The sequence below is a fragment of the Aquarana catesbeiana genome, linkage group LG02 (genome assembly GCF_042186555.1).
Source record: "Aquarana catesbeiana isolate 2022-GZ linkage group LG02, ASM4218655v1, whole genome shotgun sequence".
NCBI lineage: Eukaryota > Metazoa > Chordata > Amphibia > Anura > Ranidae > Aquarana > Aquarana catesbeiana.
In genome coordinates, this window is record NC_133325.1 from 372,233,832 (window position 1) to 372,256,331 (window position 22,500).

The 22,500-nt window shown below is 43.3% G+C and overlaps 1 protein-coding gene across 7 annotated transcripts in view; it reads left to right on the top strand.

Annotated features, from left to right (window-relative positions):
- The first annotated feature begins 1,122 nt into the window (after nt 1-1,122).
- TPST1 (tyrosylprotein sulfotransferase 1) overlaps nt 1,123-22,500 on the top strand; it is a 128,604-nt gene continuing 107,226 nt past the window's right edge. For 2 of the 7 annotated variants that reach the window (XM_073615111.1, XM_073615114.1), the window contains exon 1: nt 1,124-1,307. The gene's annotated coding sequence lies outside the window, so the exon portion shown is untranslated. Of the gene's footprint in view, nt 1,356-16,451; nt 16,867-22,500 lie in introns of all 7 variants that reach the window. The other 5 variants (XM_073615116.1, XM_073615115.1, XM_073615117.1 and 2 more) reach the window with 5 other exon arrangements.

Consider the following 22,500-nt stretch of genomic DNA (forward strand, 5'->3'; position numbering starts at 1 on the left):
CAACAATTTAGAGGTGGAACACCACTTTAAATACCACCAAAAGAAAGCTCTATCTGTCTCAAAAAAAATTATACAAATTTTGTTTGGGTACAGTGTTGCATGACCAGGCAATTGTCAATCAAAATGTGACTGAAAATTGGCCTGGGAAGGAAGGGGGTAAAAGTGCCCGGTAGGCAAGTGGTTAACTCTCTCCCTGACCCCCCCCCCCCCCCCCCCTAAGCTTAGCCTCTTCCACACCCACTGCTGACTCTCCTTCTCTGATTGCTGTGATCAGATCCGGGCCATTAAGTGGAAGGGGAGCGCTCTCAAATGTAAACACCAGCAGTGTTTACACCTGTAGTTGCTTTGATTAGCAATCACAGCAATCACAAGGCACAGAGTCTCTCTGCTTGGCTCTGTACATTGTGCCTGTGATCTGCAATTATCAGACAGTGGGATTACAGGGATCGGGAGTGTGCCTGGAGTTTGCATCCTCTCTGTGATGAAGGATATTTTTAGACAATAGGTCTGTTGTCCAGACATTTAACCATGATGGTAGGTGGTTAAAGCAGAACTCCTGGCAGATAGAAAAACACAGATGAATGGAGCTCTGTATTTATTTGTTTTATTTTGTTTCATTTTATGGGTTTGAGTCTCTGAGTTTCAAGCGGAACCATAGTCATGTCCACTCCAGTGATGCCCTGGTCCAGAGCTTCCTCACCAGTGGCTGACAACTTTGTGTGGTCTTGTTCTCTGCGGCTGTTTTGATTGGCTGCGCCAAAAATGATCTGTATACCCACGAATAGCTGACAGGGCAGTACTGAATGGGGCTCATCCTCAGCTCTGAGCTGGGAATGCCAGGTGTCATACTGATCCAGAGCTTCCCATACTCTCTGGGAAACAAGTAGAGTGCAGGTCTGGAGTAGACTTGCTCCATGTTGTGAGTCACAGACTAAGCAGAGTGAGTCAGGCCACTAACACTGACTTTTATTAGAGCTGAGCACACACAACCGTACCCCGACCAGTGTGCCCAGTGCCTCTCTCCCCCCACACAACATACGTCATCCTCTAACTGCTTTACTGACCATCTACCCCGCCCACCACACACCCTGCCAATCACAGGTTCCATCACACTGCAGACCCCTCTTCCCTCTGGCCAATAAGGGCGCTGCTGACATCCCCCCCCCCTCACCCGTGCCTGGCTGCTCAGTGCTGTGTACGCGCAGCGAGTGCTCGGAGGAACGAGCCGGAGAACGGAGGAGAATAATGATGTCGGGGGGAGGGGGGACCGGAGATGACAGGGGCGGTGTGCCGACGAGCGGACACAGGTGAGCTTACTGTTATTGGAAAGGATTCTTCCATAAACTTACCTGCAAGTAAGTGCACGGCGAGCTCGGTGTCATTATCATAGTCCAGCATTGTCTATATAGTGTGTGTCCGGAACCCATAGGAGGACAGAGCTGGGGTGTGGGCATGGGGGGCACCTCAGGTATGTCCTAGGTGTGTGGGATGAAGGGCTACAATTGGCTCTCTGCTTCTCCTGTGCCTCATCACTACTTACCAGCTGCTGGATAGGGGTACAGCTGGGCTACTTACTGGCTTCTGGGATTGCTGGAGTCTACAGCACAATGGGGGAGATTTACTAAACCAATCAGCTTCCAGGTTTTATTGCCACAGCTTAATTGAACAAGCTGAAGTTAGGAGCTGATTGGCTACCAAGCCCAGCTGCACCAGATTCTGAGCGCGTCAGTTTTAGTAAATCCCCCCCAAAGCGTGCTCCCCACTAGTCATAGGCAGTGGTGGCCAGTGCTTCATTTTTAGGGGGTTGACAAACAAGCCACCACCTGCCCCCCCCACCAGTTTGGTTGGTTGTTCAAACCCCCCCCCCCGTCGCTTGGTCAGCCAGCGAACGACCCCCTTCGTCGCTCACCCGTCCACCCACCCCGTCCAGGTTGCAGGCATCTTCAGCAGCTTTTCCCCCCTGCTTCTGGTCCCGGCCAGCCAGCCAATACAATCGATTCGCCTCTCGGATCTTAAGACCCGCTTCCTGATTGGCTGGGAGGATAAGCAGGAAGACATGACTTGCTGTTATTGGTGGAGCCCCTTGCCTAATGTTGGGTCCCCGATATTCATATGGCTTGCTGTTATTGGTGTATTCCCTTGCCTAATGTTGGGTCCCAGTATTCATATGGCTTGCATTATTGGTGGAGCCTTCTGCCTAATGTTGGGTCCCAGTATTCATATGGCTTGTATTATTGGTGGAGCCTTCTGCCTAATGTCGGGTCCCAGTATTCATATGGCTTGTATTATTGGTGGAGCCTTCTGCCTAATGTTGGGTCCCCAGTATTCATATGGCTTGTATTATTGGTGGAGCCTTCTGCCTAATGTTGGGTCCCCGATATTCATATGGCTTGCTGTTATTGGTCAAGCCTTCTGCCTAATGTTGGGTCCCCAGTATTCATATGGCTTGTATTATTGGTGGAGACTTCTGCCTAATGTTGGGTCCCCGATATTCATATGGCTTGCTGTTATTGGTGGAGCCTTCTGCCTAACGTTGGGTCCCCAGTATTCATATGGCTTGCTGTTATTGGTGGAGCCTTCTGCCTAACGTTGGGTCCCCAGTATTCATATGGCTTGCTGTTATTGGTGGAGCCTTCTGCCTAACATTGGGTCCCCAGTATTCATATGGCTTGTATTATTGGTGAAGACTTCTGCCTAACGTTGGGTCCCCAGTATTCATATTAAAAAACAAACACATACAGCGCTGGTGAAAAATGTGCTAAACCATACACAACCTGTATATAAAGTGCCCTGTGCAATACTGGTACACTCAAATCCATAAATGATATGGGTGGTGTAAAATAATGTAAATATGATAGATGTGCTATACCATACACAACCTATATACAAAGTGCCCTGTGCAATACTGGTACACTCAAAACCATAAATTACATGGGTGGTGTATAATAATATACACTAGGTGCAATACACAATCAAGTTATTAATCTCATACATAAAGTGCAAATTGCAATAAATCCGCAATCGGTATTACCCAATTGCTAGTGAGATAATAATGTGCTAATAAACTATAGTGCTAATAAATGGTCCCAAATGAATACCAGCTGGGTTACTAAACAGGCTCTCCTTAGTCTCACTAGAAGTAAGCAGCGTCTCCTCAGCCTGCGCTGTCAGTCAATCATCATAGATGTTACAGAGCGATGCCTCTAGTGCAGGAGCCAATAGATGTTCATGCAGACAAATCAGATATTAGTGGATGTTGACCCCAAAAGAAAAAGAGAGGCAATATGGTGAAATATTGTAAAGCTTGGGAAATCACTTGCGCATCACAGCGCTACTCACAGGATCCCCGGTTGCAATCAGGCATATCAGAATACTTCCGCGATCGCCGCTTACAGCGTGCGTTCCACAGAGACAGGAAATGAGTCACTGGTTAGACGTGAGCAGGATGTTCGTCGACGCGTTTTGCCCCTCCCCCAGGGCGTCATCAAAGACTTAACCGTCTTCTGCCTAACGTTGGGTCCCCAGTATTCACATGGCTTGTATTATTGGTGGAGACTTCTGCCTAACGTTGGGTCCCCAGTATTCATATGGCTTGTATTATTGGTGGAGACTTCTGCCTAACGTTGGGTCCCCAGTATTCATATGGCTTGTATTATTGGTAAAGACTTCTGCCTAACGTTGGGTCCCCAGTATTCATATGGCTTGTATTATTGGTGAAGACTTCTGCCTAACGTTGGGTCCCCAGTATTCATATGGCTTGTATTATTGGTGAAGACTTCTGCCTGACGTTGAGTCCCCAGTATTCATATGGCTTGCTGTTTTGGTGGAGCTTTCTGCCTAATGCTGGGTCCCCAATATTGATTAGGCTTGCTGTTATTGGTGGTGCCCCTTGCCTAATGTCGGGTCCATGGTATTCATATTGGATGCTGTTATTGGTGGAGCCTTCTGCCTAATGTTGGGTCCCCAGTATTCATTTGGCTTGCTGTTATTGGTGGAGCCCCTTGCCCAATGTTGGGTGCCCGGTATTCATATGGCTTGCTGTTATTGGTGGAGCCTTCTTCCTAAAGCAGCCTCTTTGAACCAGGGTGCCTTCAGGTTTCTTCAGGGTGCCTTAGCAAAATGTCTAAAAATTGCTCAAAAATTGTATACGTATATTGCTATAAAAATTGTATAAGTCAGTGGGTGGATGAAGCCTACCTTTTAGTTAGGCAAAAGCACATGTGTTTATTATGCACCATGAAAACATTCCAGCTGCAGGCATCCTAAGAACCAATGATGGCATTTGTTAAGAAGAAGAACATTGGGTGCCTGGACAGCATCCTTGTTTGATCTCCCACCCCTCTGTCAGCACTGGGGTCATATTAGCTGAGTGAGAGATTCAAGGGAGAAGAGAAACGCTAAAATACTAGTCAGTACAGGTGTGTAAAGGTGTATTTGCTTTGGAAGCCTAAAAATCACCTCCAATGCTGGATGTCCTACACGTGTGGAAGTTGATGCATTATGTAAAACTATTAGTTTAGTTTTTTTACATTTAAGAATTGGGTTCCCAGGGGTTTGTGGAGAATTTTAAAGGGTACCTACAGCTGTTTTTAAGAATATGTCTCTTGCATTTTGTCATATGCTCGTTATGCATCAGTGACCCTAGCTTGTACTTCTGGTCCAGGGGGATGGGGAGCAAGCCACTGTAGAGCTATTACTTACACCAGCAGTACTTGGTCCCTCATCCCCCTTATAGCACAGTGTATGCATGGCCCCCACCATCAGGCCCACCAACATCAGCTGTCGTGACCATCCTTTATCCTCTATGATAAAACAATGCATCCCTTTTGTATATAAAAAAAAAAATCACAGGGTCACATGACCACCCTCATCCCTAATGCCATAACAAGGCTTAGTGTATGTCCTATCATATGCTGGAGTAAGGGGGGTTCCATAGGACCTTGCAAGGCAGTGGAGATGGAAATGGAGAAGAGGGAAACTTGTAGGGCAGACTGCAGACAGAAAGCAAAGATCAAACATAAGTCCTGTAGTATGGTGCTATATATCAGTGTTCACAATGAGGGTTTACTAACACTCTAATGCCCCATACACACGGTCAGATTTTCCGACGGAAAATGTTCGATGGGAGCTTGTTGTTGGAAATTCCGACCGTGTGTAGGCTCCATCGGACATTTTCCATCGGAATTTCCGTCACAAAATTTGAGATCAGGATCTCAAATTTTCCGACAACAAAATCCGTTGTCGTAAATTCCGATCGTGTGTGCACAATTCCGACGCACAAAGTTCCACACATGCTCGGAATCAAGCATAAGAGCCGCACTGGCTATTGAACTTCATTTGTCTCGACTCGTTGTACGTCACCGCGTTCTTGACGTTCGGAATTTCTGACAAGATTTGTGTGACCGTGTGTATGCAAGACAAGTTTGTGCCAACATCCGTCGGAAAAAATCCATGGATTTTGTTGTCGGAATGTCCGATCGTGTGTACGCGGCATAAGAGTAGGTCCCTAGTATTCAGGCTGCTTGCTGTGTGCTAGGTTTCTTCAGTAATCAAGCTGCTCGCTCTCATACTAGTCTCTTTGGCATTGCTCATACTGCTAGTTCAAAGCTGAGCTTCTAGTGTTTGCCACAGTTGCCAGTCTTCCAGACGTCTGTGGATTGTCCATAAAATGAAGATTAGTGAAGAATGTCTTAGGCCCCTTTCACATTGGGGCGGTAAAACAGCGCTATTTTTAGCGCAGCTTTACCGTCATTTTAGCGGCAGTATTCAGCCAGGCGCTTTTAACAACCGCTAGCAGCTGAAAAATGGGTTAAAACCGCCCGCAAAGCACCGGTGCAGCAGTGCTATGCAGTGGTATAGCCGGGCTGCCCCATTGATTTCAATGGGCAGGAGCGGTTTAGGAGCAGCTCCTTCAGCGCTCCAAAGATGCTGCTGGCAGGAATTTTTTCAGCGTTCTGCCAGCACACCGCTCCAGCGTGAAAGCCCTCGGGGCTTTCACATTGGATAGATTGCAGCGGCTGTTTCAGGGCGCTTTGCAGGCGCTATATTTAGCACTGTAGCGCCTGCAAAGTGCCCCAGTGTGAAAGGGGTCTTAAGATTGTAAAAGAAAAAAAAAACTTTTGTCATATGTGTGCCAGCCAGTCAGTGTATTCATCATCACATGCTCTCCTGATGTACAACGGGAACTTTATTTGGTGGAAGCCCCTCTGGATGTGTCGCATGGCATTACAGGGATGCCATGATGCCCAAGCAATGCGCCTGCCACACACACTACTCTTCTATAATTCACCACTGTGTAGTGCACCTGCAAGTGATTGCTGTGTATATTCTCTTTTTTAATGTATGTTAAATTTTTCAGTAAGTAAAACACAACAGACATGTATTTAGGTAACAAAATAACAAGCAGTGAAAATATTTTGCTACCATGTTGCAACAAATTGTATTTTATAGTAGGAAGAAGAATACTATTATGAAATAGCATCAGGGTAATAAACATAGAAAAAAAATATGGAGAGGCGGTGAAAAAGTTAAAAAAAAAAAAACCCTCTCTGAATATTATATATAATAATAGTATTGAATGTCTGTACTGGTAATCTCATGATATGTTTGTGTAATAAGGATACTAGTCTAGAATAGTTTTCATTACTTTCAGTAAAGATATTGTTGCAAACAATTGTAACAATATGAGCAGCCCATTAGCAGACACATTCCTATGTCTAGAAATGTTTGCACAGTTACCCATAGGAAGAACAAAATATTGGCTTGCCTTCCTTTGTGTCCAGTTGTTGATATCGCTGGTTGTCGGATACCTAGGAGATTATAAGAAGTAAAAAAAAAAAGTAAAAAAGAAATACCTCGCTACAATACCACCACCACCAACTTGGCTTGCAGTTGCGGCATAGCCTTATTTACTTCAATAGGCAGGTTTGACATACAGGGCTGGATCAACCACCTGTTTTTACCATCCCTTTGCTGGCCTTGTGAACCTAACCTAATGGGGCCCCCTTCACTCCAGGTCCATTAGCAGCCACTTGGGCTTCTCTCGCTACAGTTACACTACTGTATATAGCATTCAGGCTACTTGTAGAGTTTTGGGTTCCTGGCATTGTGGCTGTTTTTAGTTTGTGCACTTGTGTGCAGTGATGCTGGAAAAGAAGACATGACTACACGCCAGTGTACAAAGCAAAGTCCATAAAGACATGGATGAGTGAGTCTGGGGTGGAGGAACTTGACAGCTCTGCACAGACTCCTGACCTCGAACCAAAAGAACACCTTTGGGATGAATTAGAGAACAGATTTTGACCTAGGCCTTCTTGTCCAACATCAGTGCCTGACCTCGAAAAATGTGCTTCTGGAGGAATAGTCAAACATTTCCATAGAGACTCTCCTAAACCTTGTGGACAGCCTTCCCAGAAGAGTTGAAGCTGTTATATCTGCAAAGGGTGGGCCAGCTCAACATTGAACACTACGGATTAAGATTGGGATGCCATTAAAGTTCATGGGGGTGTAAAGGCAGGCGTCACAATACTTTTGGTAATATAGTATATGAGGGCGTCCCTAGGCAACACTTGAGAGACATGTAACTGTGAGAAAGGTATGGCATCATGAGGTCAGCTTTCAAATACAGCACTTGTCTTCTAGTTAAATATTAAAGAAATCTTTTGGTCTAGTTTTGTATTCATTCATGATTAGTTGAATATTCAAGTACTGCCTTAGTATGCAGCACTGGTACTTGGCCCTTGTTTGTGTATGTATGCATGTGGGTTAGATTGTAAGCTCCTTGATGGCAGGGATTGATGTGAATGTACAATATGTAAAGCTCTGCGTAATTTGTCAGCACTATATGGATACCTGTAACAAGTATTAACCCCCTTGGCGGTATTCCTGAGTCTGGCTCGGGGTGGATTTTCAATACCAAAAGCAGTATCCCCGAGCCGGACTCGGGATTGCATCGCAGGATCCATGTAGAGGATACTTACCTTGTCCCCTGGATCCTGCAATGTCTCCCCGCTGTGATTTGCGAACCGCCGTGTCTTGCTCGATTCACAGTGCCGAGCTCTGTTCCCTGCGAGCGTTGCGACGCACAGGGACGGAGTTTGGCGCCAAATTCAAAAAGTAAAACACACAGTATATATACAGTATACTGTAATCTTACAGATTACAGTACTGTATCAAATAATTATAGTACACATCCCCTTGGTCCCTAGTGGTCTGTTCAGTGTCCTGCATGCAGTTTTATATTATAAAAACTGTTCTTTCTGCCTGGAAACTGGAGATTGTCCATAGCAACCAAAACCGTCCCTTTACATCAAAAGTGCTTTTAGACCAGCTAGAAAACAGCGATAATAAATTAGAATCACTCCCAGAATTGAGTGATAGTGATTTGTGGGGAAATTCATCATCAAACACTAGAAGTAACGAAAGCGACAATCCTGCAACTGAGCACATTTCAGTGTTTTTGATTTGATTACATTATTGAATAGTTTTTATTATTGTATTTGTTATTATTTATAGTTATTTATTATTATTATTATTATACAGGATTTATAAAAATAATAATAAATAACTATAAATAATTATATTATTATATTATAATTTTTGATTTCGTTTTTCAAACTTTATCATACCAGGGATGTCTAGTAGACTCTTGTTTGGACAGATTTAAGTGAATTATTCCTAAGAATTACAGGCCTATAATATAAAATGCCAAATTTTTGTGCAAAATAATTGTACCGCTATCAGCACCTAAAATCTGAAATAATCATACCATCAGGGAGGTTAAATATCTAAATATCTCGTTCCCCCCCCCATAAAAATAACAAACATGTTATACTTGCATGCTCTGTTACAGTGGATTTGCACAGAGCAGACTGGATCCTCCTCTTCTTGGGTTCCTCTTCTGTGATCCTGGCCCCTCCCTCTGGTTGAGTGCCCCCACAGCAAGCAGCTTGCTATGGTGGCACTTGAGACAAGTCACGGCTCCCTGTGCCCATTTAGACACGGAGCCCCAAACCCGGCCCGCCCTCTCTCTCTTGATTGGCTAGCTGACTTTGATGGACAGCAGAGACAGCCATTGGCACAGCTGCTGTGTCTCAGCCAATCAGGAGGGAGAATCTCGGACGGCTGAGATACTCGTGGACATCGCTGGACAGAGGGGGGCCTCAGGTAAGTGTTAGGGGGCTGAGGGGAGGCTGCTGCACACAGAAGGCTTTTTATCTTAATGTATAGAATGCATTAAGATAAAAAAACCTTCTGCCTTTACAACTCCTTTAAAGTGGACGTGCTAGCAATGTGATCCAATCAAAGTTAAACTGCATTTTTTTGCAGTAAGTTTACCAAAGGCCATTGCAAAATCTTACCTACCTCTGTCTGGGGGATACTGAGATGGGCCATCCCATCCCACAAATTGAAGTGGGACTGCTAAATGGGAGGATTTGCCTTCTATTGTATAATCACATGATCTCTTCCACTGTTGTTATACAGAAAAAATTTCTAGGAGCAGTGAGCCACTAAGAGCCCTTACTGTCACACTGACAGCGTGGGGGCGTCGGCGTTAAAGGGCCGCTAGTTTTAGCGGCGCTTTACCGTTGTTTTAGAGGCGCTTTTTGGGCTCTAGTGGGGCACTTTTAACCCCCGCTAATAGCTGAATAAAGCACCCGCAAAGCGCCGCTGCCGCCGCACTTTGCAATCGCTTTGGTGGTGCTGCCCATTGATTTCAATGAGTAGGGGTGCTTTAGGAGTGGTGTATACATTGCTCATGAAGTGCCCCAAAAAAGCTGCTTGCAGGACTTTTTTTGATGTCCTGTCAGCGCAGCGCCCCAGTGTGAAAGCACTCGGGCTTTCACACTGGGATTGCAGATGAGGCATTTTTCAGGCGCTTTACAGATGCTGTTTTTAACGCTAAAGCGCCTGAAAAACACCTCCAGTGTGAAAGGGGTCTAATACTAGCTGGAAATTAGGTTTCTGGAGGTATTCTGTGTTTAGAATGACTCCAGTATTGCCATGGATGCAAGAAAGCAACATTTTGATATTTTGCCAGTTATAGACATATAGCCGGCTTCAAATTGAAATGGAAACATAATTTTGAAAGATACATTACTGACCTTCAACAGTTTCTGGATTCTGATTGTGTAATGTAACAGGTCAGGCAGTTGACAGGTGGCAACTGTCAGATTTCATGTGGCCTCTGATCACCTTCCACAAACTGAATATTCAGTCTCATACAGATTAATTAAAGTGGAACTTTACCTATAAAAGTTTGATAACAATTAATATTCTTTAAGAAAAGAACATACATTCCACATTAATAATTATGCTACCAAAATTAGTGTGTGCTGTAAATTGCCTCCAGCTTTGTTCCTGTTTCCTCTTGCTGGAGGCTGCCATTTTGTTGAAGCCCAGAGCGGTCACTTCCTTTTCTGGAATCTCTCCCCCTCTCCTTGGTCTCAAAAACTGTAACTAAAATGTGTGCATTTCCAGCATTGATTGCATGTCTTGGCTCAGATAGAAAGGAGAGCTGTCAGAGCTTACAGTCCTGAAATACACAGCCTGCTGATGAGGAAGAAAGGAGAGAGAATCGGAGAGATAAGACACTATCCTTCTAAAGCTGGCCATTTATGAATCGAAGTTCAGCAGGGACCAGACAAATTGCGATCCATGTATGGGCTACCTGGCTGCATATGAGTCGATCTATCAATTGACTTGTGCACAACCAGCCTGTTGGGTTTTTCCAGAACGATCAGTGCCGCAGGCTATAGCTGGCAACACAGATCATTGCGTTCTGCTGGTGGGGAATGTTCCCCACCGGCAAAATACAATAACTCAGCGGGATAGATTCCCTCATCCACGTTGAATGTATAGATGGGGGAAGCAGCTCATCATATTTTTTTTCGTGCAATCAGTGGTTGCAGGAAAAAATGTATCCCGTATGACTGACAGGGTGGATAAAAATGATTTAAAAAAAAAAAAAAAAACAAAAAAAATTTTTTTTGATTTATATCAAATTTATTTTAATAAAATGCTTTTGGAGTAAAAATCTATCTAAAGATACATTAATTATTTCATTTATTCAGCATGAATTAGAACTTAGTTATGTAGCATGAGGCTGTATATTGCAATATTTACATTTTTGGTCAACTCATTCAATGAATCCAAGCACTGCAAGCGGAGATAACATGCACGGCATTGATACATTCACGCAATTTCACAGTAACCATGAGATAAAGCAAAGTTCAGGAATATTCCTTTAACTCCTTGTTTTGAAAATCTATGTACACTACAAACTGTATGATTGAATCGGTTCTGATAGCGCTGTTTTACTAACCTGACAGCTTATTGTTCTACCTGGAAACCTTCATTTTGTTTGCAAATATTAAAGATTCTAACTATCAGTGAGAATAAGTCCTAACATTTAAAGGGCACCTGTCATTTCAGATCCATCATGGCAACGCCTGTTGGCGGGCATCCATTCACCTTCTGCCGCCAGGTCCCTCACCTTGTTTTGTCCCTGCCGCATCACCAGCCATCCCATTAAAATGAGTGGGACTGTCAGTGAGTCAACAGCGGGTCAGAGGAGAAGCCACTGCATCACAGAGATGACAGTTGCTCTTTAAAAATTATGATTTAAATTGACTTGATTTAAATCAAATCCACCCTAATGGCTGGCTTAAGTGTAACTCTTTTGTGACTCCCTGGCAGCAGTTTGTCCTGTCACCTCTTCTGCTTTTTGTTTTCTCCTTCCGTAATCTGTGTTCCCTCAACACAGTCTGTGTCATTCCTGTTGTTTTATTCCCTCTTCAGCAACAGTAAATCTTAAAGCTGTGAGCTGATTGGCCTGTAGTAGCTCTGATTTTAGGCACAGTTCTGAGAATAGAGAGCAACTAAACATGTGCAGAGCGGGGTGGGACAGTGTCCTACTGGATTTGAAACAGTATAGGCACCTACATAGTCCACATAGTTATACCTGTAAAAAGGGCCAGTCTGAAGTGATCTATTGGGGCTTAAAGTGGAGTTCCAGCCATTTCTGTGTTTATTAAAATTCAGCAGCTACAAAAAGTATAGCTGCTGACTTTTAATAGATGCACACTCACCTGTCTAATGGTCCAGCAAAGTGGCTGCCAAAGCGCGGATCTCTCCCTTTTATCTCCCTGGCACCAGCATCATTATTGTGGGCACCTGTCTGTAACAGCTTGCGGCTTCACAGACTGGTGTGCACTGTGCATGCGCGAGTCACGCTTCGCATCCTGAATGGTTGAGCAATCTTCTGGGACCTGTGACGTGTCCCAGAAGATTGCAGGGAGGAAGGGGGAGAGTAGAACTTCCACTCGAGTCGCCTAGGCGGCGTGAGCAGAAGTGGGAGCTGGGTACGTGTCAAAACTCGGTCCCCCCCCCCCCTAAATGTGGCATGTCAGGGTTTATAAGTCCTTAAAGCGTAAGTTCCACTTTTGGGTGGAACTCCGCTTTAACTTTCTGAATAAAGTTCCACTTTAGATTACATAAGGACTCATGTGCATTTTTGTAAGCAATTATACTAATTTAAGTACATTTTCAGATACTTGTGTAATTTTGACTGGATTTTCTTTAAGAAGAATTTATGTATCCTTACTTGACAATTTTGTGTGTTGTATCAAATAATCAAAAAAAAAAAAAATTCTTCCAGGCCTTAAAGCTAAAGTTTAGTTAAAACAGTCCCTACAGCTTTACTGCCATCACTTTAGTGGAGTATGTCTCACATTGTACAGGCAGCTGGATCCTGGAGAAATCTTCCCTGCAGGGATGCCTCATCCTTTTCTGGTCTCTGGATTTCCAGTGCTGCATTTTTTTAACAGCTTCCTCTTCTCCTACATTGAGAAAAGTTCTTTCATTGATTACACTGCTTGTAACGTGATCTGTGAATGGGGGAGAGCCTGATCAGTTACAGAATTCTCTCCCCATTCACCAAACAGCATGTTTCTCTAACGTTGTGCTATTGAATGCTTTATTATTTGTGTGGAAATTAAGAATTCTCAACAGAGATGGAATAATGCTTATCGGCAATACGCATACCTATCTTGTTATATATGTAGCTGGGGCCAAGATAATTCCTAGAGTGGTGGGGCCAAGATAATTCCTAGAGTGGTGGGGCCAAGATAATTCCTAGAGTGGTGGGGCCAAGATAATTCCTAGAGTGGTGGGGCCAAGATAATTCCTAGAGTGGTGGGGCCAAGATAATTCCTAGAGTGGTGGGGCCAAGATAATTCCTAGAGTGGTGGGGCCAAGATAATTCCTAGAGTGAAAAAATCACAGTGGTTTGATATCCCCTATGTAAGCTACAGTATGATAGCTTATTATTAGTCAAAGATAATGATGGGGGCATTTAGAAATAAAAAAATACATCAGAATGTTGTTTCTATGCCAGCTGATCAAGTTTCAGTCCCTGAAGCTTAGAACATGAACATTAAACCTGCTGCTTTCCATAGCTGTTTTTGCATCAGTTTTCATACCTTTCCACGAACGCCATAAATAATGCAAACTAACCATTAGTAACAGCTACCTCTCTGTATGATATGCTTGTCTTCATAGTTTGCCTCATTTTTATGGCTTTTGTAAACTAAAAAAAAAGGTAAGTGTCTGTAATCTCCATAGCAACCAATCGGCTTCTAACTGTCATTTATCTAGAGTAGGTTTTTAAAAAAGAGCAGCATTTGCCTGCTGGGGTAAAACAGATTCTTATCTACTGTAGGTAAGAGAGCCTTATTGTTTGTAATCTCTCGAAATTTCTAACAGAGATGAAGTGGCGTGATAACCAGTATCTGGGGAGGATGTATGTGGAATAGCAGGTTGGATTTATTATGTGTCAGGGGCCCTGCCCCTGAGTTTATCTGGGTCTGTTCTATGTGGTTTCAATACCAGCATGTGTCTTGGAGGCTTTGCTGAACTGTCAGTGAACAGATTCCATGTGCAGGAAGTATGATTATTCTGTCGTTAGCAATGTGCTTTATTTTTTACATTCTGTTCCATCCTAAAACAAAATTTCAATATGGCTCATGCACGCAAAAGGTAATATTTAAAAAATGATAAAAACCTACTATGTATAAGTAGAATATTACACAACATGATAGTATGTTGATGTATACCATTATTGATCTAATTTATGAAGATCAGTGAAAAGGAAAACGTGTTGTTGCTAATTGCAAATAGGAGTACTGTTTTGTTTTTATTTTTTATTTTTACTGTAACATGTAGAAGACCTGTCGTCAGGTCTTTAAACAAATCAAAATTATTTAAAAAAGTAGTATTATATTGACTCTCTGGCGGCCCATTGACATTTCCGATGTTGGATGCCTGTGTCCACCACCATGCTCTTTGGTTCCTTTGTCCACCCCTTATATCATTGCTGAGTCTTGTAGGGAATTAGGGTTTGTAGGAAGGACCGAACATGTGTGGTGGAGGATAGAGGCATGTAAAATTCCCAGAACTGTTGAATGTCGAAGGCTGTATCTCTCGAATGTAGGAGGGTAGGATATATGGGATACCAGAGAAGTTGCAGGTAACTGGCATCTTTGTTTATAGATCTGACAGAGGGTCTCTTTAAAAAGGCTTACTTGCTGGTAAGGGATGTGCTGTAAATAAATGTAAGCTTTCAAATGTTAGTGTATGGTGTCAGTTGGAGAAATGAGCAGAATTTATCTCACACCTCATCTCCAGCTGACAATGAACTGTGTGCTTATGTTATCTTTTTGGATTGCTTTATGTTTTCTGGACTTTGCACTTTAAACCTCTCCTGTGGTGGAAACAAGGATTTATCACAGCTTTGTGACAGTTAACAGTCCTCTTTCCTGATTTTTATCCTAAAATGTACCATATATTAGTGTTACCAGATGCCCATGGTTCCTGGGGACAGACCCTGCTTTCAGGAGGGAGTGGAGTTCCCGGGGCCCGCTTGCCAATGTGCATGCATGGAAACTTGCCAAACCTCTCCTAGTAATGCCGGCTTTTTTGTCATGTTGTGAGCTCTTTGGACAGCTAAAATCTCTGGCTCTGTCACAGCCTGCAGGTTTGTAAACACACTGGGGTTTATTTATGAAAGGCAAATCCACTTTGCACTGCAAGTGCACTTGGAAGTGCAGTCGTTCTAAATCTAAGGGGTAGATCTGAAATGAGGGGAAGCTCTGCTGATTTTATCATCCAATCATGTGCAAGCTAAAATGCTGTTTTTTATTTTCCTTGCATATCCCCCTCAGATCTACAGCGACTGCACTTCCAAGGGCATGTTCATTGCAAAGTGGATTTGCCTTTAGTAAATAACCCCCACTGTCTGCCTAGAGAGAAGGAAAGGGAGGATGGGTGCTGTGGTGCATTAGCTCTGCTTAAAATTATTGTAAAGGTTCACTTTGTAAAACAACTCATTCAGTTTAAAATAAAAATGAAAGGCAAAACACTTTTTAGTATAGATATATAAAAAAAAAAAAAAAAACCATTATAAATGCCCCCCCCCCCCTTTTTAGAAGTGATCGCATTCCCTCTGTTCCCAGCTGCATAAGAACTGGGGGGGGGGGGGGGGGGCAGGCAGCAGCACACTGAGCTTCCCAGTGAGTGGCTGTGCAGCTGGGCCATGTCAGGTTATTGGAGGAGAGCAGCCTGAGTTCCCAGCTTAGCTAGAGAACTTTAGTGTGGTCAGTTTTTAAAAAGGAAGCAAGGGGACTAGCAGGAACACAAGGGATTTCATACAAAGGAAGCAATACAAAGAGAACAGGATACTTTCTTATACGAGTACATGGTACAGCAGACGCATATCAGGAATATGAAGTGTTGGGATAACAAACGCTTTAAACTTGAGACGTGGAAACAGACGTGGGCCTGGTATCTGGCACTCCTGGTGTCTGGACAGAAGAAACGTGGAGTAGTATGGTAGGATCGGGGTTGTGCCACTGTGTGTCAGTACATCTCTCAGCTTCAATGACAATTGTGGACCCGCTTGTTACATGACACTACTGTTGATTACTGGCAGCATTGCTCATTTGTGATCACTGTCACCATCCACCAGTGATCACTGTCGGTACTGCTCACTACTGACCACTGGCAGTACTGCTCACCATTGCAAGAAATTACATTTTTCCACCAGCATAGTTATGGAGGGCAGTGCTACCTTGGAAAGGATGAATCTAGGGGAATTTCTTAAAGCGTAACTCCACTTTTGTTGAGTAAAAAAATATCCCCCTCTGGGTAATCTATGTGCATTGCAAGGATTATAACAAACTTTCTTGCGGTTTCCTACCTTTTGTTATTCTGAAGAAATCACTATTTGTTCCTCTGTGCCCTTGTGCTGAGTGGGTCTATTGGGAGTGGTTTCATAATTATCAATCAGCTGTGCATCTGCAAAGCTCTACTGAGGAAAGCATCTGGACCTGCACCCCTTTAGACGTAATTTCCTGTTGGAAATGTCTCACCTAAAAATGACATTTTTGTTGCAGGGGATGCCTGAAATCAGCTCTGAATCAGCTCTGAATCAGCTCTGAAGAAGCTTGGAAACAAGCGAAACGCGTAAGCGTCTAACCTATGTGCAGGTGGAACAGAGACTCCCACGCACCTACGAGATAATCCTTTGATTATATGTGAATATCCTGATTAGGATCCCGGACATCGGGTTGAGTCCCGCAGCGGATACTGAGCCTGAACGCTCCCCTTAACCACCTGACAGATCAAGCGTGGAGCGCCTGAGTGTCTGAACCCTGTGACTCCCCGTACATCCCTTCGCGGCAGACCCGGAAGAAAGAACTCAGGCCGGTGACGGACAAACACATCACACGATCGCTCCTCTATACCATACTGGTGTGGCGACCGGCAACCTCTCCGGGTCCATCATCCCATTACTGAAGACGCCAAACGGTGAGCTTTAAATGCACCCCAGCACAGGGGAGGTTTTTTACTTACGGCTGTTCACCGCTTACCTCCCCTGCACAAAATACCAAACTGCCTTCCTACTTGATGTTATTGAACTGATCTAATTGGGACTCCCCAGGTCCCCAACTTTGCAGTGTTGTTAATTGCCTGCTTCCTTTGGTTATCGGGGTACATCTGAATGGATTCTCAATAATCACCAAGCACCTGCACTTTATTCAGTAAATATCGAAGGCCTGGCATTTACACAGCATATCCTGTTCAGGACTTTGTGATAATTGTTTAGACCCGGGTCTCCTTTGATATAATTTATATGGGTGCAAGTGCATGAGTGATGGATGTATGTGGAATGTCTCCGGTGGCCACCTGCATACAATAGGACTTCTGCCCTATTTTTAATACATGGTTTGTGGAATTTTGTACTGTATTTATTTTTGACACAATAAAGTTATCTAGGTTTACAATAGTTTGTTCTTGAGCGGACCATCTTTTTTTTGGGGGTCCCCCTTGTTCCCCCTCTCCTCTCTTCCTTGTATTTTAGGCAGACTTCTGGGAAAATTGGTGATCCAATCACACAAGCAGGAAATGATGTTTCCGGGGAGTGTTCAGTACACATTCTGTGTACAAAACAACTCCAGGTAGCCATATTGCATTGCATTTTCAGAAAATGAAAGCGGCTGCAGATTGAAAAGGAAAGGTGAATTTTTAATAACATTTAATTACAATATGACTTGTGTCGCAATTGTATGCGCTATATTATTTTTTTCTTTATTTGCTATTTTTTTTCCCCACGAAAGTGGAGTTACCCTTTAAATTATATTTGTTCATCAAGATCATTGAGAGTGACAGTGCTGTATTTGTGTTTTTATTTCTTCCATTGATACCAGTTACATGGAAGGCAAGAGGAGATGTCCCATGTGTTTGTTGCAGCCATGGAGGTCCCATAAATAGAAGTACATTTATTTTTACAGGAAAGATTGTTTTTCTGGTACTGCACTGCAGTTGTGTCTGGGTTAGATGCATAAAATACATAATGAAGCTTTTCTTTCAAGCTTTCATATACTTTGAGCCTTAAAGCGGAGGTCCTCCGAAAAAAAATATTACAAGCCAGCAGCTACAAATACTGCAGCTGCTGACTTTTAATATATGGACACTTACCTGTCCAGGGAGCCCGTGATGTCGGCAGCTGAAGCCGATCCTTCCGTCGGCTCTCGGCTGCTGCTGCCGCCATCCTCACTAAGGGAATAAGGAAGTGAAGCCGTGCGGCTTCACTTCCTGGTTCCCTTCTATGCATGCGCGAGTTGCGCTGTGCATCCTCTCTGGTCCCTGCTGTGTTCTGGGACCTGTGTGTCTCCCAGAATACAGCGGGGGAGGAGTGAGTAGGTGCCGGAAGTGGCGTAGGTCACCGCAAGCGCCACGGTGATCTGTGCCAGGAAGTGGGAGCAAATACCTGTATTAGACTGGTATCTGCTCCCTCCTCCCCCCTGAAAGGTGCCAAATGTGACACCGGAGGGGGGGAGGAATCCAAAAAGTGGAAGTTCCATTTTTGGGTGGAACTCCACTTTAAAGAGGAGCTTCAGTCTGTTTGAGAAAAATTTAAGTCAGCAGCTACAAATACTTTTAATAAAAGGACACTCACCTGTCCACCTTCCCCATATTTATACTCGGTTCATACTGCTGCGATGCGGGAACCCGTGCGAATTCAGTGCAGGTTCCCGCATCGCATACAGCTCGCAGGCAGTTCTCACTGCCCTATGCGAACCACTGCGGGTGTCAATACAAAGTTAATGACGCCCCCAAATCGTTTCGCATATCGCGGTGCGCACTGTCAATTCGGACAGAAATTGGATCTGATTCTGGTGTGGACCAAAAAAAGGGTCCTACACGACTTTGGTCCGAATGCTATACGAATTCAGCTATACAATCTGTATGGCTGAATTTGCATTGCACAGACATTGCATGTGATTTGCACAGCAGTGCGGTGTGAATCACAGGCGATGTCTGACATTGCAGAAATGTAAACCCAGCCTAAGTGTGGGAAGCTGGCTGTGACTCCTTGTGGCTTCACAGCCAGCTTCCTACTGGTTTCCCACTGTGAAGTGTCCTGAAGTTTTCTAGAACCTATGACATGTCCCAGACGGTTGCATTTGTATTTCAACCTCTTTGGTAAAAAAAAAACGTAACCTTTGGAATGTGTATCCTCAGGACTATTAACATGTTTCACCGACCAATTTTTATTTGGGATATATGACATTTTAGCAAATACTAACACATAGAAATGACTATTAATTAGCAAACTGATAAACTGGCAAATTAAGGGGACTTGAAAAATATTTGCTTTTAGAAGCTTTTTCTAAAGGCCAAGGGCAAACCAGAACTCTGGTATATTTCTCTAAATCAATAAATCTTGCCAACTTTGATTCACTTTGCTTATAAAATGCTCCTATTTAGCCAAATTAACGGAAAACAATCGGGCTGGAATCCTTCAAAACTAGGAGCAAACTGCACAATGGGATAAGTTTGTTTAGCTATAACAGTTTATATTTTCCAGAATTATCATTACTTTCATAAGTGGGAGCTAAATCTAACAATCATATGGCTGAAATTCAATTCTGGTACATAACATAGGCGTTATGGCTTATTGAGCCAGATATTCATACAATGGGAAAACCATGTTCTTCAGTTTTCCCAGTAGCAGGAAACTGAAACGCATTGGCCCCCCTGAAACTAGCAGAAGTTCTGCTTTCAATGTAAAAAATGTCTAGCCTTTAGAATCGCTTTAATATTACTTTAAAGCCTAGTACACAGGGACGGAATGTTCACCGTCATCGGCCCATTCAATAGAAACCCTCTGACATTCGGCCCATGTGTACTGGAGTCAGTCCCACAGGCTTCTGTTGAAGTGGCATGACCGAAAAAAGGTACGAGCAAAAATCCTTTCTTTATCATTTTCCTAGCACATGATTGGGCATTCTTTGCAATGTGATTGTTTACTTTCATCTCATTCACTAAGATGAGTGTAAATTCATTTTGAAAGCGAAATTCTCAGCTCTTTTGGTAAATCAGAGTAAAGGTAACTTTTATAGCATTAATTCATGGTATTTTGGGCTGTATACACCCCCCCTGTCTGTTTAGAAGTGGATGTTATAAGTAGATGTGCTGTTAAGGGCCGATTCACACTAGTAACTGCATGTGAATCGCACAGGAATCCTGTGCGGTTTCTGTGCGCTTTACATGCAGTTTTGTGTAGTGCAATTTTTATCCCCATTCAGTTTGAATGGGCTGAAATGGCACCACACCAAAAGTAGTGCATGCACTACATTTTGAAATGTGCGGCAACCGCATTGCATGGTACTTTTGTTACATGCGAGCCGGTGCAGGCAAACGCATTGCGATCGGAAAGCTGTGCGGGAACGTGGCTCTCCCACACTGCATTCTATTGTGAACAGGCCCTAACTATATGAGCAAAGTTCACATTCATCCATTATTTAGACGCTGAATCATTTTTCTTTGTGGCATACTGATGTAGCAGCATATGGTATTATGCTGGGGTGTGAAAGATCAAATTTGCCACACACAGTTTTGCTGTGTACTGCTTGCCTAAATGGGTTTTGCAACTGCCAAAATATGTCTAGCAGCAGCTATATTTCTATTTTAATACTGTGTGAGAATTATGTTAGTCAGAACGTTATACGCAAATGTGTTCTCTTTAAGGACTGAATGACGCAATGCCAAGTTTACAATGTTGCACAAACAGGATTATTTGTACATTTATCATATGATGCAACAGATGGGTTGTTTAACAAATGTAAGGAAAATTAGCTTGACATCAATTTTCCCCAGAGCAGGTTTAAAGAATTACACAGTCCATTAGGAAATGAAATATAATATCAAAGATATATCACTGTGTAATTTAAGCCAGCAGAGGCCAGGCTTTAGAAATTGATGAAGACCGAAATGAAATATTTTTGGCATGTGGCAAGAATATGCAGGTTGTGTCAGTTGCTCTCTTTTATCTCATGATACACAGTTTTAGAGTTTGTGCTGTGTCATGAAAAGTACATACTTTAGGTTGCAAAATATTAGTAAGCCCTGGTTCACATTGGTGCGTTTTAACATGCGATTTGACATCGGTGGCAATTGCTGGCAATGTCATCGTCCTAGTCGGTGCGACACTGCATTTGCAGCACCACACCAATTTCAAAAAGACGTTTCTGTACTACTTTTTGCGATTTTCATGGACATCTATGCAGAAACCCGCACAGATGTCTGTGAAATCGCCGCCGAAATCAGGACTGACTTGTGGGAGTGAAATTGTGCGACTTCAGCTGAACTCGCACAGCTTCATTCCCGCAGCTCAGTGTGAACCTGGGCTAAGTTAATGAGGCTGATTTACTAAAGGCAAATAGACTGTGTGCTTTTCAAATGCAGTTGCTCTCCTTTTCCCCAGACCTTAGTAAATTTGGTGAAGCTCTACTGATTTCCATCATCCAATCATGTGCAAACAAAAATGCTGTTTTTTACTTTCCTTGCTCCTGATTGGGTATTCTGTGTAAAGTAAAGCTTCACCTCAATCACTTGGGCTCCATTCACACCTAGGCGTTTTGTTTTCATTCAGAAAGTCGTGTGTTTTTTGCAGCGACTTTGCCGCGTTTTTGTACAGGTCAAAAGGTCACCAATGTAAAAATCAGAAAATGCCTGTAATCTGCCAAAAAAAGAAGCTCCTGTACTTTTTTGAGCTTCAGGCATTTTGCATCAGATGACAAAACGCTCAGATGTGAACAGGGGCCATTGAAATGAATGGGATTTGTCTTGTTGGGCGTTTTTTTTTAGAGCTGAGGCTTACAACAGAAAAATGCCCAAAAACGCCTAGGTGTGAACAGAGCCTAAGCTCTGAGGAAAATTAGTGCAACTGCACTTGCAAAGTGCACCGTCTATTTGCCTTTAGTAAATCAGCCCGATGGTTTTATGTATCAAACAATCCTTGCAGTTGAATGCAATATATTTGACGACTTGTGTTTCGCATATTCTCCTTTCTACGAACTGTTCAGCAGTCAGGCTTTCTGTATCTTGGTGCAGTTCATTACAACCTTTGAATATGATTGCTCTTATCTGTGTTAGAGGGAAATTAAAAAGGAACTGCAGGCACAATTATCATTACATTTTTTTGCTGAGGCATTAGAAGCCTATGCATAGGTAAAATCCCTCTGTACTGTATGTTGTGAAGGCCACTCTGCCCATGGGTGATTGTAAAAGGCAGGCTATTAATCAAAGTTTCTGTTGTCCTAATGATCAACTGGATCACATCCAAAGCCCAGGGAACTACACAGACAGCTGCTGGCCAGTTCAAGATCATATGGACAAATCCCAAGTTAAAGTGACACTAAATCCTTGTTTTCCAGATAAGGGGCACAGCAAGTGGCAAAATTTTTTTACCTTTAAAAGAGAAGTATGGAATTTTTTTCCCCCCAGAATCATACTTACCTAGGTGGATGCATAATTGGTAGGATGCTGTATCTGTCCCCCCGCCGGCTCTAAGACTGAGAACTGAGCGATCAAACAAATTTAATTGCTGTCTGTGCCCCTCTTAGACCTCATACACACTATTAGATTGTCTGCATA